The 18,915-nt window shown below is 42.0% G+C and overlaps 1 long non-coding RNA gene across 1 annotated transcript in view; it reads left to right on the plus strand.

Moving 5' to 3' along the window:
- Positions 1–382: 382 nt before the first annotated feature.
- The window catches only part of LOC116562068, a 72,172-nt gene continuing 53,639 nt past the window's right edge, over positions 383–18,915 (plus strand). Inside the window, exons 1-3 of the long non-coding RNA XR_004273742.1 lie at positions 383–2,668; positions 14,695–14,862; positions 18,247–18,342. This is a non-coding gene — a long non-coding RNA (uncharacterized LOC116562068). The remainder of the gene's footprint in view (positions 2,669–14,694; positions 14,863–18,246; positions 18,343–18,915) is intronic.

Raw genomic sequence — 18,915 nt, forward strand, 5'->3', positions numbered from 1 at the left:
TATTTTCAGGGGGGCAGGTGTTTCACCATGTTGGCCAGGATGGTCTCGATCTCTTGACCTCGTGATCCGCCAGCCTCGGCCTCCCAAAGTGCTGGGATTATGGGTATGAGCCACTGTGACTGGCCCTTCCTTTCCTTCCTTCCTCCCTCCCTCCCTCCTTCCCTTCTTCCCTCCTTCCCTCCTTCCCTCCTTCCTTCCTTGCTTGCTTCTTTTAACACAGGACTCTGTTGCACAGGCTAATGTGCAGTGGCATGATCTTGGCTCACTGCACCTTCTGCCTCCTGGGCAGCTAGGACTACAGGTGTGCTCTGCTACACCTGACTAATTTTTGTACGTTTTTGGTAGAGACAGGTTTTTGTCATGTTGCCCTGGCCAGTCTTGAGCTCCTGAGATCAAGTACTCTATTTGCTTCGGCTTTCCAATATGCTGGAATTACAAGCATCAGCCACTGAGCCTGGCCACTTTTTTTTTCTTTTTGAATTTTCAAGCACCAAGCAAGTCTTTCTTACAGATTCTCTGGGACAGTGTTCTGCACTACAGTAATATTATTTTTATGTGTTTCTGTGTCTTCTCAATCTGATCCTACCCTTCTCATGGATGGGGAATATCTTTGTATTCTCCTAGGATCTTAACACCATTTCTGAAATGTTACAGGTCCTTGATAAGTGTCTGTTCATTAGTCAAGTGTTCAATATTCATTGAATGTCCTATACATGTTCTTTAAGTAGCACAGACGGGTCTCAAGGTATGAGAGAATCGCCTTGACTCTGTGCGTCACAGAGCACTTAGTGTTAGACTGAAAATTTATTAATCACTTGCATCAAAGGAAAAGGCTCACATGAAAGTTGCTTGATGATCAACACCTCCAAACACACACATTATCCTGATCCTTCATCTAATGGTTAAGTTATGGTTCTCAGAGTGGTAGAAAAGACCTATTACCAGAAAACTATAATCACGTGATAAGTGCTATTATTCCTGTGTAAGAGGAAATGTAGGAAGCACATGGGAGGGGCCCCAAGCCAGTGGGCAGGGGAGGCTTCTTATAGAAGGTGATAGATCACCTGAGCCAAGGGGCGTGCAGGCTGTATAGGCAGAATGAGGGAGGGTGTTTCACAATGAAAGAGCGATATGTGAGTCAGCCTGGAGACCCAGACAACAGGTTGTCTTTGAAGAGCTGAAAGCGGTTTAACATGATTAGAGATTATGGGGACAGAGGCAGTGAGTTATCAGGTTCAAGGCTGAGTGGTGAAACATCAGGAAGGGCACCGTAAACTTTTTAAAAGAGTTTGGCCTTTAGCCAGAGGACACTGGAAAACAACTGAAGGGTTTTAATCACTGGGGTAAGCTCATTGTGAAATAGTGGCCTTGCTGGTGGGCGGAGAGTAGATTTGAGCAGGGCAAAATACAGGCAGTGAGACCAGGAGACAACGGGAATCATCCAGGAGGGCCTGAGTTGTTTCCCAGGCTAGAGTAATGCCAGTGCCTTTGGAGGGAGCCTGGTATGGCATGAGATATTTATAAGGTAGACGTACTAGGGCTGGATAGAATGTGGACATTTGAAGGTTGGAGAAATAAGGATTGCACTTATAGAAATGATTCTTTTCATTGGTAAAGGAAACACAAATAACTGAGTTATAGAAGAAAGTTCATGAATTTGGGACATTCTGAGTTTTAAGTGTCTGTGGAACATCCACATGGGGATATACAACTATGAAAGTGCACGTTTGAGTCTGAAACTCATGAGCTCATTCCCTGGAAATAGAGATTATTAGAGGTGAGAACCCATAGGAGACCATGAATGTAAAGAAGTAGATGAAGCTGTCCGGGGTTAATTCAGGCACTGAGAAGAAGCCCAAGGTTGCGGTATTTACATGCAACGGAAACCCAACCACAGAGCTGGCTAAAGGGTTGTGCTGTGCTGTCACTCATTTTTCACTTCCTCATTCCTTTGCCCAGTTACTTATTCATTCATTGTCATATTCATTCTTTCCTTTCTCTATTCATCTATTTACCCGGTAATCATTTATTGAGCCAGACGCTGGGCTAAGCTCTGAGTAGTCACAGATGAATGAGATACAATTTCTGATCTAAAAGGGGCAAATGTCTTAGTTTAATAACAGCCAAGGCAGTCAATAAGATTCATAATGACAACACAAGGTAATAAGTACTTTAATGTTAGTAGAGAATTATTTGAATGTAGGTTCCCCTACTCTGGGAATGCTTTCACAAGGAGAAAATGCTCGAGTGGAGACTTGAAGGACAGACAGAGCCCGGAGAAGTAGGTGTGGACGTGGTGGAGTATTGTAGAGCAAGGACTATTGCATAAAATGCATGGACCTCAAGAAATTCCTAATTGGTCAACGTGACTCAGCCAAAGGGTATTGAGATAAGAAGTGTCTCTAGGAGCTCATGATGAAGGACCTTGTACACTGTGATAAGTAATTTAAACAAATCTTGGAAGCAGTGGGAAGCAACAGCTTGACTTTAATCTACATGGTTTTAAGAGGCATGATGGATCGGAGGTTTGGTTGATGAATCACTCAGTGCAGAAGGAGACGAAAAGGCAGGATGAGGTTGTGCTCAAAACCTCACTGGAATGATGAGGGTGTGACTGCAGTCACAGGAGTGATGGAGAGATATAACACCATCTGAGAGATGCCAAGTGGTAAGAATTCATAAGTCTTGGGGGCAACTGTTTTTAGGGGCTGAGGAAGAAGGAAGGAAGAAAGAATCAAAGATCATGATTAAATCTGGATTTCTGATTCGTGTTAGAGGACAGCAGATGGCGAGGCCATTCATAGCCTCAGGCCACAGAAAGAGGAGGTGTTTAGTTCTGTTTTGGAGCCAGAGCAGATCCTTTCATTACATGTAATTTCAGCCTTGAGAGTGATTTAGTACCATGGAATTACAATCGCTCTGGCTACAGTGTACCCTACATCTACATGGGTCAGCCAACCCACAGGCCTTCTTGAGAACATACAATGTGTTTTGAACTGTTCCCATTGCTGAAGAAGAGAGAAAGGACTCTTCTGTAGCTGGCAATCCTTTTGTAACAGGGCTTTCTCCTCTAGAACAATTAGAACAGCCTAAGACAGAATTCACCGAGTCCTGAATTGTAAGATACTCCTCAAGAGTGTTAGGACTTGAAAAGAGGAGGGGATCAGAAAAGCATCTAGGAACAATAAGGGGTCGTTTTCTGAAGAGGTAGGATTTGAGGTGGGTTTGGCAAAGTATGGGTTATAAACCCTGGGTCTCATGGGCACACGACGGTGAAACCAAATATCAAACCAGGCAGTGGGCTCTGAGATTCTGCACGTCTTCCCAAACCTTCAAGCTGGTTTAGGAGTTTGGACTTTGGGTGAGATTATCATAATTAGATAGTCTGTTTTGTGCATCAGGAGTACCACTAACAATCTCTCCCACCTCATCCTTCACTCTCTACACATGTTTATGCCATTATTGGATGGTGCTTAAAGAGTTTCTGGCTCTCAAGAGATTAGGTGCTGGGGACACCTGCCTCCTTCCCTATGGAAGGCTAGGGCCTGATAGCTAAAGAAACTCTATGGACCAAAGTCTGGGCCAGTGGATGCTTCTTCATACCATGCCCAAACCCGGCCATGCTGACAGCCTCCCATTGCTTAGGGGCACATGGTCCACAAAACCTCCATCTGGAGCTACATCTGTGGTTAGAGCAGCCCAGCCCTGAGCAGTCACCCATATTGTATCTTTATCTGAGGCGTTTCTAGGCTGAAGATTAATGGTTTGTTTATCACCTGGAGAAACCGGCCTCTACATTTTTTGTGTGATATTTATTTCTTGCATTGACAGGGAAGCTAAAAACGTTGTAAAGGAAGGCCAGATGCTCACTCCAAAGCTGTGGCAATACAAGAAGACACTGTAGGTGGCCACCCTGTAATCTTTATGGGGGCTGTTAGCCAGGGAACCCAGTGAAGCTCATGTAAACCCATGTCCCTCCACTGCAGATCATATTTTTGTTGAAAACGCCCTGGTTTAGTGCTCTGTCTTCATATCTGTCTCTAGTCCCTTGATGTTAGCAACTCATTAAGACTTTCTTCTTGGGTAAGGTGAATTTAGCTTTTCCCTGGGGGCTCAGTTCTTAGTTCTGCTCACTCCCTTCCCCCACTGACTCTGCTTTTTTGGTATCTTCATGAATCTCCATGTGATGCCCTTTTTCTTCACCCTACGTTCAGGTCCTACCAGGTGGACCACCTCCTCAGTAGCACACCAGACCCATCTGTTTTAGACAGACTGAATAGAGATTATAGTAAAAGTTCTGATTTTCCCTTCTTAGAGACCAGTTAGATGCTCAGACTTAACATATAGGAAGAAGCACCAGCAGCTGGGTGGCAGAACAGGTCCACTTGGGAGGTGTTGGCTGGAGCATGGGCGTCCAGGGCTGGGGCAGAGTTGTCCTACGCAGATTCTCCTCTGGCCATCCTCCTCAGCCTGGGGAGCTTTCAGAGCCAGCCACCCCCTGCTGGGAAGGGAGTGGCAGCAGAGGCATCATTTCTATTCTTCTCCAGGGCCTGAATAATTGTACTGGGAGAGCAGAGCCAGCTAAATGACTTTGGAACGCTTCTTGGCAAGAGCTGGGCTCCAAGGTGCGGAGGACATTTCCCATTTCTCCTCTGACTGCTATGCTGGGGGTGCATAGAGAATTCTGAAAAACCCGATGAGTATTTTCCCTAACAGAGGAGTCTCGTGGAAGCTCTCAAACTTGGTGTGCATGGACACGTTGGCCGTGAGTCCTGCCTATGCAAAAGGAAGTGAAGGCTCTCTGCCGGCTGGGTCTTCAGCGTGGCATGTCTGCTTGTTACCTGCCACTAGGTTGGCAGGCATTTCTGCTGTCCAGTGGGCAGGGAAGAGTTAGCAGATCCTAGGGAATGATGATCTGTGGTCTATGGCTTCATGCATATTTAGGTTCCTGCCCATGGAGTCATGTAATGCTGTGACCAGGTATACCAAGAAGTCGCAAAGTCATACTTTACATAGTAATTTTAGAGCTGTCTTCTTTTTCCTTATTTTTAAAAATTACATATGACACATGCATGGTGAGAAAAATAATGAATAACTAAGTCAGGTGCAGTTTCTTAACCTAGACATAATATCTATGGAGACAGCCATTACAGATTCACGGAAAAAAATCAAATAATTTTGTGTGCGTGTGTGTGGGCGGGGGGTAGGGGGGAGAGAGAGAGACAGACAGACAGACAGACAGACAGAGAGACAGAGACACAAAGCAGAGTGGTATTGCCAGTAATGGCAGCAGAACCTCCCAGGGGCTGGTAGTGGCTGGAGAAAGTTGCCTTGTGGAGTGCCACTGAAGACAGGCAAAGAGCCTCCCACTGTATCTGAGATGAGGGGCCTGGACATCTTATCATGACATTCAAGGACTCTGTGGCATGGGCCCAACATGCCTCTCCTAGGGCCTGTCCCCATTGCTGCCTCTTTCTCACCCCTCCAGCCTCTTCTCCTCCCTACCCTTATCCCAGCCCACCCATTAATCAGACAGAGCATCCAAGGACTCACCATTCTCCAAGTCAGGGTCTTCTGGCCACAGTTCCTGTTTATGCTTTCACTCCCCCTGAGTGTTGTCATTGTGTCTGTCGTACCTGGGGCCAGATGGCATTTCTGTTCTTCCAATAGCAATGGGTTAGCACTTCCAGGACTTAAGAGACACAAGTCATTTGAAATTTTTCAGCATACTCCTATTCCCTCTCAAAATGTAGTAACCCAATGATGTCCAGACATCACCCACATGGTGTCAGCAGGGTTTACTAAGGTGAAGCTGCAAAGATGGAGGGCCTCTTTAGGACTCCATCCTAAGCTTCAGGAATCCCATGCTTTTCTTTCCACTTGGTCAAATAGATCGTTCATCAAAGTTGAAGTTTACCATGTGACATAGTGATTTCACTTCTGGGTACATTTCCTAAAGAATTGAAATCAGGATCCCAAAGAGATATCTGCATTTCCATGTTCATCATCTACAAAGGAGTGAGTAAAGAAGATGTGCTGCATCTATGCAATAGAATATTACTCAGCCTTAAAAAAGAAAGAGATCTTGCCATTTACAACAGCATGGATGAAACTGTGAAACAATTTGTTAAGTAAAATAAGCCAAGAACAGAAGTACAAACAATGCATGATTACATTTATATGAGGAATCTAAACAGTCAAACTCTTGGACCAGGCACAGGGGCTCATACCTGTCATCCCAGCACTTTGAGAGGCCAAAGTGGAAGGATAGCTTGAGCCCAGGAGTTCAAGACAAGATTGGGCAACATAGTGAGATTCTGTCTTCACAAAAAAATAATTAAAAAAAATTAGCCTGGCATGGTGGCATGTGCCTATAGTCACAGCTACTTGGGAGGCTGAGGTGGGAGGATCACTTAAGCCCAGGAGGTGGAGGCTGCAGTGAGCCATGATTGCCCCACTGCACACCATCCTGGGCAACAGAGTGAGACCCTATCTCGAAATAAGTAAAACAAAACAAAGACAAAACAGTCAAATTCATAGAAATAGAGAATACAGTAGTGGTTGTCAGGAGCTGGGGTGGGGGGCTGGGTGGAGGAAATGAATTGCTTCGTGAATATAAAGTTTTAGTTATGGAAGATGAGTAAGTTCTAGAGATCTATACTGCTCTACACAGTACAATGCCTTTAGTTAACACAGTATTGTGAACTCAAAATTTGTTAATAGAGCAGATATCATGTTACATGTCCTTACCACAAACACAAAACAGCAGGGACACAGGCATCTGTGGGAGGTGTTGGCTATGTCTATTACCTCAATTTTGGTGATGATATTACAGGTGTTTACATATATTCAAACTCATCCGATTTAAACTGTCCACATTAAATACATGCAGCTTTTGTACATCAATCACACTTCAATAAAGCTGTTATAAAACTTACTTTCTGTGTGAAGTCTCCCCGATCCTGCCTCCTCTCCCCCGTCATGAGGTAGATTCACTCATGCTCTTCAGAGTTCCTGCAGTCTGAGGTCAAGCATTTTAATAATGTTTTCTCAAATGTCACTGCAGTCCCTTGGGTGCACATCCTTTCATCCCACACAGGACTGCATGTGCATTTGAGGGGATGGTCTAAGCTTTGTTCATCTCAGAGTCTTTATCAGGGCACCTAGCTCAGTGGACACTAGTAGAATGTGCCCCCTCCATGAATGAATGAGTTCCCCAGGGTGGGGAGGCTGGGAGAGAAGGAAGAATGACACAGCTGGAAGATTCTCTGTCCATGCAAACAACTGAAATAGTTTAGTAAAAAGCTGCAAAGAGATCAAGAATGGAGAGTGAGGTGAAAATGTACAGACAGTAGGGCAGTGATCACAGATTCCACATTTTCTCCATTTCTACAAGTCATAAGGAGGAGAGAGAGCAGAAGAATCTGACGTTAGTATTAGCCCTTGTGGCCAGGCGTGGTGGCTTATGCCTGTAATCCTAGCACTTTGGTAGGGTGAGGCCAACATGGTAAAAACAGCCTGGCCAACATGGTGAAACCCTATCTCTACTAATAATACAACAATTAGCCAGGCATGGTGGCGCATGCCTGTAATCTCAGCTACTCGGGAGGCTGAGGCAGGAGAATCACTTGAGCCCAGGAGGTGGAGGTTGCAGTGAGCCAATATTGTGACACTGCACTCCAAACTCCAGCCTGGGTGACAGAGCAAGACTCAGTCTCAAAAACAAAACAAAACAAAACAAAACAAAAAAAGAAAAATTAGCCCTTCTATAGTGGCATAAGAAAAATACATGGCGTTTTATTCAGATGGTATGTGTGTGTTAGGATTGGGTAGGGAGGCAAGAGAAGGAACCCTGCCTTCACCTTGGATCAGCTGCATGTTCTCTCTGACCCTTGGTTCCTTATCAACCACATGGATGTTTCAAGATGCACACCATGGGGTTGTTATGATGATTAACTGGGATGGGGTCATAGAAGCATCCAAGGACATAGCTGGCGTTTGGTCAATGTTTGTAATTGATTGATATTTACACTGTATCATTCTTGAGGGAGGGCAGTAAGACTTTCAATTTATCAAGTGCCTGCCTTGTTTCAGGCACTATACTAGTCCTGTGTATGCATTATATTCAATACTTCCAACAAATGGACAAGGACAGTACCTTGCTGCTACAAAAACCAAGGCTCAGATATTAACAGAATTGCTCCAGAAGGAACAGTCTGAGTGATGGGACTAGTAGAGAAGAGTGTGAGCTTAAATACTGCCCTGCACGACAGGGAATCAATTCATTTTACTACATGTTGGCTTGGCTCTCTCACCCCATTTCACCTCCTCTGTTGGGAGAAGTCAGGAAGCTGCAAAGGATTCTTGTGAGTAGCTGGAGATTTGACTGAGAATTGCCTACCACAGTCAGAAAACCCTGTGGAAGATTTGGAAGGCAGATCTGGAGTAGCAACTGCGGGCCACCTCCTTCAGCTTCTGCAAGCAAGGAGGTGGGTCTCATGGGAGTGCTTCTTGAGTTCAGATGCCGAGTTCCAGGGAGCCAGCAGAGCCAGTGGAGTCAGCAGCAGCCTCCTCTCCTCTGGCTCCTTCTCTATAGTCCTGTGAATAGCTCAGCAGCAGCTCCCTCACGCCTGTTCCTTGATCTGTCCAACGATTTTATGAGCATCTACTTCCTTGTATTTATGAGCATCTACTTCCTTGAACACAACCTATTTGTGTTCCAAATACCTGGAGCAGTTCCTCTCTCTTGCACTGGATCCTCACACACACAATCACAGAGCAGAGGTAGATTGGAACTCTTGAGTAATGAGCTCCAAGAATATGATTATGACATAATCATAACATCATTTGAATATAGTTACTCCCTCTTCATCACCCTGCCTCCTCTTTTTACCCTTAACAGAATAGACTTTTAAAAATAGATAATAGATGTTATCTATTTTTTTTTCCTTCTCTGGTACATGTTTTTTGAAACATAGGAATAAATGAAGGGTTGTGCTAGGATGTTGAGGAAAAGCCTCACCTATGTGAATGTGTGTGGTCTGTCATATCTGAGCATGTGTTGCAGATGGATGTGAGCTCTCGGACCACGAATATAAGCACAGTTCATTGATCGGACTCTTCTAGCTATGAAATTGATGAAATGATATAATTATTGTGATTGTTAATGACATAAGACAGAACATGGCAGCTTGTACTCCTTGGTTTGTTTCAGGCCAGGAAAGGATGATGGAAAAGGTAATATTTAAAGACATTAAAATTGGACTTGCAGAATAATTTATCTTTACGAATATGGCCTATCCCTGGACATAATATGAATGCATGATAATGTTACAGAACCACAGCAGCAAGAGTGTATTCACGTGAGGGTCTCCTCCCCTCCCTACTGCAACTCTGACCACAGGAGAGCATTGAAGGATCATCTGTTTCATTTGTTTTCCTCCTTGGAATTTCAAAGCAAGAAAGCACATTCAAGGCTGGGAACATTCTCTCCATAAAAGCAGCCAGGCAGAATAGGAACTAAACTCTCAGGGAATCTGTACCTTGAGTGACCTAGGAAAACTGAAGGCTTTGGATGAAGAGAAAGGTGAGGTTCAGATGTCTTGTGGCAGAGGAGAAATGAAGAGGCAGACAAGATGCCAAGATACCCATGCCCAGTTCGTGTAGATGAGGGATACATTGTACCTGGGTCGGGGGCAATTTTTAAGGAGCATAAGAGAGTCCCTGACATTTATGGGTTTAGATAATAAAAAAAGAAAAGAAAAATAGTAAGAATTGTGCTATCCTATTCACTGAAACAGGCATGAATCATTATTTGGGCTTTTTCTTTTTTTAAAAAACTACAAGGTTTCTAGACTGGACATCATGAAGTTTTATAAGGGTTAGAGATAAAAGTAACTTTCTTATAAGAATTTTTCCATGGGAGGATTTAAAATTTTTTTTTTCTTTTCTTTTTTTCTTTTTGGATTAGAAAAAAAAGAAAATAAAAAAAGAAGAGAAGGAAGACATTCACACAACGTAGATTTCCTGAACACCTGTTCTGTTCTAGGCCTGGCCCCAGATCCTGGTAAAAGAGATGACTAATATAATAGTTCTTTCTCTCAGACAGCACATAGACAACAGAGAGATGAATCTGTTTGTAAAAGAAACTGCTAGGAATAAGTGTTATAAAATAAGTGTTAGCAAAATGCTTAGGGATTCTTAAGATCATAGCATTCTCTCCCATCACAGACACAGCTAAGTAAGATGTCTTTATGGAGTTGCTAAGACGGGGTGGCCAAGTGAATCCCCATCTTAATATTTGGGGAATAACAGGATGCTCAGTTTGGCTGAACTAGTATATATATGTATATAAGCCTTCAGTTTTCCTAGGTCACTCAAAGTACAGATTTTCTCTCTCTCTCTCTCTTTTTCTCCCTGTCTCTGAACAAGTTTCACTCTTGTTGCCCAGGCTGGAGTGCAATGGAATGATCTCAGCCCACCACACCTTCTGCCTCCCAGATTCAAGCAATTCTCCTGCCTCAGCCTCCCAAGTAGCTGGGATTACAGGCATGCACCACCATGCCTGGCTAATTTCATTGTTTTTTGTTTGTTTGTTTTTTAGAGATGCGGTTTCTCCATGTTGGTCAGGTTGGTCTCGAACTCCCCACCTCAGGTGATCTATCTGCCTCGGCCTCCCAAAGTGCTGGGTTTATAGGTGTGAGCCACTGTGCCTGGCCTGAAGTGCAATATTAATAATAATAGGCAGAAAAAACCAACAAACATTTGTTGATTGTTACTTTGCCGGCATTGTACTGAACATTGAAAAAAACATTACCTCACTTCATCCTCCCACAGACCCTATGTGCCTTTGAGATAGTCACTGGGATTGTCCTTCTTTTATGGAAGAAAAAAAAAAAAAAAAAACAAGCTCTCATCAGGATATGTGATTGACTTACATGTCGTGCATCTTCCAAGTGCTCAGGCTGGGACAGTTATGGATGTCAAAGCTGCAAAGGATACTTGTGAGTAGCTGGAGATTTGACTCAGGCATGATACCCTGAGGCTCCATGCCTGTGGGAGGCCAGAGCAGGGATGCCTGGGACGGAAGGCGAGGGCTGGGCAGGACTGAAGCATTCTGACTTCATTTGTACTAGCAGATAATGAAGAGGGGAGTCTGGGGTCGGTGCACAGGCTGCACTGAGAACAAAAGAGGCTGGAAGAAGGAGCCCAGTGGAAATCAGCAAAGGTGTTGGTGAGGGGCTGCAGGGTGGTGTCAGTGGGATCAGAAAAGGTGAGTGTTGTATTGTCATTCATTTTAGGCGGTGTGTTGTATGTTGTGTGTGTTTGTACATGTGAATGTGTATATGTAAACATGCTATACAAATTAAGCCAATTAACTATAGCCAAGGGGCACTTAGCTAAATGTTTAATAGACACCAACTGAGGATATGAACTCAACTCAGGCTGGTATTCCTGGGGAGGCCACCGCAAGCCCTTCTCTTGTGCTTAAACTCCCATGATAGTCAGATGGTTTGTTAAATAACATAATGGCTACTATGAAAAGGTGGATGGTTTTTTTATTGGTGAAATTAATAGTGTTTAAGTTATACAGAGTCATGTCAAACATGTGTAAACCTCTTTAAAATCATTAAGAACCTAGCCCAAGAGAAAAATAGTCAAAAGTTAAACACATATTTCATAGTCTATAATAAATACTTGATTTGTATAGCATCATAGTAATGCAAATCAAGGCAACACTGAGATTTTTTTCATACCATATACTTGGCAATAATTTTAAAATGGACAACACCAAATGATAGAGAAATATGTGTCACAAAACAACTCTTTTACATTGCTGGAAAGAGAATCCATGTTTGCAACCATGATGGAAGACAATTTGACATTTTCTCTTAAACCTTCATTTATCCTGTTAGCCCAGTATATCCACAACTCAATTTATACTGAAGAAAAACTTTCATATATATACATATATATACGTAACAAAAGATTTGTGCAAGAATGTTTGCAGCAAAATCAAGAGTAACCTAAATTTGCCCATTAACTAGAAAATGAACGAATACATAGATATAAAATAGAGCAAACTACTGCCACATGTAACAATGTGGAGAAATATTAATAACTTACTGTAGGTGAAAACAGTAAGTCCCAAAGACCACATTCAACATATATTTAAGTTTAAAATAATTAAAACTAAAATATGCATTATATATATATATATATTTGTGGGGTACATGATATTTGATACAGGCATAGTCTATATACCCATAAATATATACACCTATATACTCACAAAAATTAAAAGTTAAAAGAAGGTGTTTCAATAATCTCAAATAATCTCCTTTAGGACCTACATTAGTTACAAAACAAAGTAATTTTAAATGAGAGAAACAGGGCAGATAACATCTCAACTAAGTAATTGAGGTTAACAGCACCAGTAGTATGACATTTAGATATCTTGAACTCCTTGATGTGATACACCTAAATGAATATGTTACTTGCATGATATTCTTACTATATATATACATATATATATATATGTGTGTGTGTATATGTGTGTGTGTATGTGTGTGTACATGTGTGTGAACGTGTGTGTGTGTGTATGTCTGTGTTCTCAATATCAGACCGAACTGTATCAAAGTATATTTTGTAAAATGACTTGACAAGTACTCTTTAAAAAGCTACACTCATGAGATACAAGGGAAAACTGAGGAACTGTCTTGGAGCATTTTAAAAGTGACTAGGAGACATGAAAATTGAATGCAAAGTAAAAAAAGCCCAGATTAGATCCTGGAACAGAAAAAACAAATTAGGAAAACTAGGAAAAATCAGAACAAAATGTGTAGCAGAGTTAACACAATGGCACTGATGAAATTAGCTCTGTTCATTTATTATGTGTTTAGGGTATAAATATTAGAGAAAACTGAAAGATGTATGGAAACTGTATGATTTTTGTAACTTTTATGTAACTCTAAAATTTTTACAAAATACAAAATTGTAAAAAGTTAAGCAATATGCATACTTTTTTTTTGGGAACACATGCGGGTACAATAGGTGAGTGTGAACAGGAAAACAAAGGAACATTGATCCCACAGTTCTGGTTATTCTGGGTGAAATTGGTTTTGAAATGGAAGCACCATTGATGTGGCTTACTTTCAAGGCATTAGCCTGTTTATTGTTTATCAGCCTTTTTATTGTTTGGCTGGTGGCTCATCAGTCCTTAATACATTATTAAAATGCTTCCTATATAAAACTGATGAAGAAATATATGTGGACTGGCTTGAAGTATTATGCAGTCAATCCTGCTCTTCTGTGAACAAGGAAGAAAAATCCAGTGAGCCTAATTGCTGGCATCCTCTGAAATAGGCTCCTCAGCTTAGGGTTCCAAGCCTGACTGTTTTTAGCTGATTCTGGAAGGATTTTTGTCACCTGACTTGAACTAGAATGTCAGCTGAATGGTGCTGCTAGAATATTGTCACATCAGCACCAAGTGAATATTTCACACAAAGCAGTGTTGGAAAGGACGGAGAGCTGAGCTTCATGCCTCCAACACAACAGGTTGTTGGATGCCACTTGTGCCTACTTAATAATAAGTGCTTATGTGTCAGAATTCAGTCCGAGGCTTATTTTCATTATGATATGCCATCTGAGGTTATGAGAGGAAAACCTAAGAGCCTTTGCTAACTCTAACCACTGGAGGCTCAGACGTAACCAAAAAGCACGATGTAGCTGTGGATGCGATGAACTTGGCTTTGGGAGGTTTGCAACAATGGGCTTTCTGTAAGAGTTAATGTATGCTTGAGACATTTGTAAAATGCTTTATTCATATTTGTATCCTGGCAGTGACTGACATAGGGTAGGCATAACATATACTTCTTAAGTGATAAACAGTGGATGTAATCCATGCTATTTATCATTTCTTTAATAAACGCTATATGTTATCCCCTTATAAAAAAAAGAAAGTTAATGTGTGCGGACTAAACGATAGATTGGATGAGAGAAGTAACCACGAGAAATACTTCGGAAATTATACCGAAGTGTGGGTCTCACACACAATGACAGTTTCACTAATCAAAGAAATAAATTTGTAGAAAGCACCAGTTTAAAGAGGGCAGTGATGAGTAGGATTTTCTATCTGCCGAGTTGGATTTGCTGGGGAGCGTTGAGTTAAAGCAAATCGGCACCTGGAACTTTAGGGTTAACGTGGTGGAGAGAAAAGTTGTGGAAAACACAATTTTTTAAAAAGTCAGTCACATCGAGGTGAGAGATGCAGCTTTAGGAGTAGTGTGAACTAGAAAAAGAGAACAAAGAGAAAGAAAAGGCCAGTATGGAAGCATGGGACTGCCTTAGGGCAAAGCTAGGCAAAGCAAAGGAGAGGGATGTGGAGCAGCAGTGCCGTGGGAGTTAGAGGAGATCTGTGATGCCAAACTGTTTGAGGAGAACAGAGAAACAAACAAAACACAACAGCGGCAAAGGAGGCTCAGGAGCAGTGGCTGACTGTGTGAGGATTCCAGAGACTTGCCAGCAAAGAACCCAAGACAGGGACAGCCAGGTGGGGAATCGTGACCATCCCGGAAGTGGGTGATGGCTGTAGACTAGTGGGCAAGTTTGAGTCCAGCGCAAAACGAAGATTTGTAAGACTTTTTAGATGGTGACAGCCAAGTGAGTATTAAACTAAGCCCAGGACACCCCTAGGTACAGAGCCTTGTGTGACAGCAGAGCTCCTATGTCTACAAGCTGGCCTCACACACAGCTGACATCCAGCCAGGATACTGCTACATTCCAGGGTTCCAAGAGAGGATATTAATACATGAACTATGAAAAGAGAGAATCAGTATGGCAGATAGAGGAGCATCTGAGCAAGTAGGAATTCCTTCTTGAGACGGGGCTTTTGGAGAATGGTTTCGTTGTTGTTGTTGTTTATTTGTTTTCAGAAAAGAAGGCAGACATGACACAAAGGTTGAAAACGCTGGAGAAAGAGCCTGATATGGTTTGGCTGTGTCCCCACCCAAATCTCATCTTGAATTATAGCTTCCACAATTTCCACGTGTTGTGGGAGGGGCCTGGTGGGAAGTAATGGAATCATAGGTGTGGGTCTTTTCCATGCTATTCTGGTGATAGTGAATAAGTCTCATGAGATCTGATGGTTTTAAAAAGGGGAATTTCTCTGTACAAGCTCTCTTCTCTTGTCTGCCACCTTGTGTGATGTGCCTTTTGCCTTCTGCCATGATTGTGAGGTCTCCCAGCTATGTGGAACTGTGAGTCAATTAAACCTCTTTCTCCTTATAAATTAGTCTCACATAAGTCTTTATCAGCAGCATGAAAATGGACTAATACAGAGCCATAGTCCATTCAAATCCAGAACTAGCATGCAAACCTAGGTAGTTTCATTACAGGAAAACTACCTGATGTCTCCAGACAAGGCAAGAGGCCTAGACATGCTTTGATCTGGAAAGCCCAGGGAATGTGCTCCAGGCCTACACATTGTAAAAGACAGTAAACCTGAATGTCTGTGTTCAAGTTTGCCAAATGCCAGACATCAGCATTCAGAAAACATACCTTTGAACAAAAGGGATGCAAGTTTAATGAAACTGAAAGGAAGGAGCTCTTCACGCAGTGGTTAGAAATCTTAAGGAAGAATATATCCACTGGCTGGGGCAATCTGATGTTGAGTAACAGTCTGATCTTTTAAACTGGTTTGGTGTTATTTTTTTTTTTTCTACTTCATAATACATTTAACTGTTTAAGTTATGAAAGCTGATTGTGGAAGTAGGCTGAGAGGATTAGGTAAATTGATGGGTGACTGATACACATTGGTTTGTATTTGAACTTGGGAAGCATGCTCTGTTTGCTGAAGTTCACACCAATGTTCCCCTACAGTGGGTCTTTTAAGTCCAATATCAGAGACACAACATGGAAAGCATGGGAGAAGAATTGGTTCACTTAGTCAGCTGGGATTTAGACAGACAGACACAAAATCTAAATTTTTACCATGTCCCTAATAGCAGGATAGCTTCGAACAGACTCCCTTTGCCTTTATCTGTTCATCCTTTTCTTTTTTCTGAGGCCGGATCTCACTGTGTTGCCCAGGTCGGAGTGCAGTGGCACCATCACGGCTCATTGCAGCCTCAGCCTCCTGAGGTCAAGCATTTCTCTTGTCTCAGCCTCCTGAATAGCTGGGACTACAGGCATGGGCTACAACACTTAGCTAATGTTTTATGCTTTTTGTAGCCATGGGGTCTCACCATGTTGCCCAGGCTGGCGCCGAACTCCTGGACTCAAGAGATCCTTGTGCCTCAGCCTCCCAAGGTGCTGGGGTTACAGGTGTGAGCAATCACACTGGAACTTCTGCTCACCTTTAACATGGGCTTATGATAACAATTCCTCCTGAATGGAGTGAAGACGGAAAGATTTCACAAGACTGAATGTCACTGGGCACATTGAAGGAACTCCATAGAGTTCAGTTGTCCCTCTTTCATTACGCATTATGGAGAGATAAAGGCCTAAGGAGCAGATGTGGAGGCTTGGAGGAAACTAAGAAACATACACACATACACAGACCAGGAGAAAGACTCAAGCAAAAGAGAGACAAACTATGTTGAAAGAGCACAGGCCGCACCAGAGCCAGGGGCGGCTCTGTCACTACTCCCTTCTTCTTTTTGATTTTTGAGACAGTCTCACTCTGTCTCCCAGCTTCAAGTGATTCTCCTGCCTCAGCCTCCCGAGTAGCTGGGATTACAGGTGTGCGCCACCACACCCAGCCTTATCTTCATTTTGGTATATATCCAAAGGATTACAAATCGTTCTACTATAAGGACACGTGCACACGAATGTTCATTGCAGCACTGTTTACAATAGCAAAGACCTGGAACCAACCCAAATGCCCATCGATGATAGACTGGATAGGGAAAATGTGGCACATATACACCATGGAATATTATGCAGCCATCAAAAACGATGAGTTAGGGTCCTTTGTAGGGACATGGATAAACCTGGAAACCATCATTCTCAGCAAACTGACAGGAGAGCAGAAGATCAAACACCGCATGTTCTCACTCATAGGCGGGTGTTGAACAATGAGAACACATGGACACAGGGAGGGGAGCGCTACACACTGGGGTCAGTTGGGGGGAAATAGGGGAGGGACGGTGGGGGGTGGGAAGCTGGGGAGAGATAGCAAGGGGAGAAATGCCAGATGTAGGTGATGGGGAGGAAGGCAGCAAATCACACTGCCATGTGTGTTCCTATGCAACAATTCTGCATGTTCTTCACATGTACCCCAAAACCTAAAATGCAATAAAATAAATAAATGGGAAAAAAAATAACAAATATAGTTATACTTGGGACACATGCTTTAAATCTTGGAATCCTCCCATGCGTATTTTAGCAGACTGGTAGAAAGTGGAGCAGAGACACAGCTAAACTTTCATCATAGAAAATGTTTGGTTACTTGAGTCAATTGTCAGAAAGCATGATGCCAGCCGTCCACAATAGAGCTAAGCAACTCCGATTTTGTCGTTATGAGGGACATTGAGATTGCTTATAGTTTTAACAATACCCTTTATTGAGCCTGAAATTTGTAGATGTTTATTATAGAAAATTTGGAAAATACATTTAACTAACAAGAATAAAATGAAATCTATCTATGCCAATTTCCCTAATTTAATCACTTTAAATATTTTGATATATTTCCTCTCATCTATTATACTTTCATATATATGCAGTTGAGATTATATTGTGTCATTCATCCTACTTTTATTCATTAATATTGTATAGTAAACATTCCTCCAAATCATTATAAACTTTTAGACAACAAATATATTATGGCTGTTGGATATTCCACTGAATATGCCTGCCATAAATTATTTCACCATTTCCCTATAGTTGGACATTTGAGGACCTTCCATTTTTATTTTATGACAATAGTAAATGATATGATAAATCTCTTGCTGGATAAAAGTTATTTTATTGATGCTTTTTGAGTTTTCTTTTCTTCATAATTAGTTGTACAATTGGAATTACCAGGTCAAAGGGCATTACTATTATTAGACTTTCTCTTTTATTCTGTCTGTGTGTGTGTGTGTTTCAAATTAAAATCATTTTCTAAAGCATTGCACCACTGCATACTCTCAGGAGCAGTATATGAGCTGTACATATATCTTCTAAAACAAAGTGCTGTTTGATATATATGATCCTTTCTGTGCCAAGGCTGAATCTTAGCAAACAATGGCTATTTTTCCTATCCAGTGTTTGGGATTTCATGACTTCTGGATAGTCAAGAAGATTTGCAAACATTTTTTGCAAATGACAGCTTTGAAGCATTGAGATGGGGGAAGGTTTCAGGTAAGAGTTATGGGAATTTTCGAGAGCAGAGATCGGCCTTCTTGGGAAATGTCCAAGGGTTTAGGCAGATTTTACTGGAACACAAGCAATTCCTTTTTCTGCTGTGATAAGTATCATAGGTTTCTCTTTGTCTGCCAGCAACTTCTATAGTACCATCAGATAATCTCTACTATCTACTAATTTAATCTGTCACGCTCTGTGCCACCATACATTGCTGCTTATATTTAGAATCAGCTCTCTCCAAATCCCAGGCATGTTTTAAGCCCTACTAAGCCAGAGAATGTGTGTTATAGCCCTGTTGTTATATAAAACACATACACACATACATTTTAAGAGCCCACCCTGAAAAATATGGCCTTTGCTTAAAAAAATAGGAAAAGAAGACAGTTTACACTGCTGTGTAGCAAAGACCATATTTTCTCGTATTTAGGAACAAAGACATGTCAGGCTTTATTGAGCACATCACTAACTATATAACTAGCGTTAAACACTCTATTTGCAACTGTTGCTGTGTATTTTGTGTGTGATTATCACCCCTAGATCTGCATCCTATAAAAAGATATTTCTGTTTGC

The sequence above is a fragment of the Sapajus apella genome, unplaced genomic scaffold, assembly GCF_009761245.1.
Source record: "Sapajus apella isolate SASKATOON/1434 unplaced genomic scaffold, GSC_monkey_1.0 scaffold31, whole genome shotgun sequence".
NCBI classification, from domain to species: Eukaryota; Metazoa; Chordata; class Mammalia; order Primates; family Cebidae; genus Sapajus; species Sapajus apella.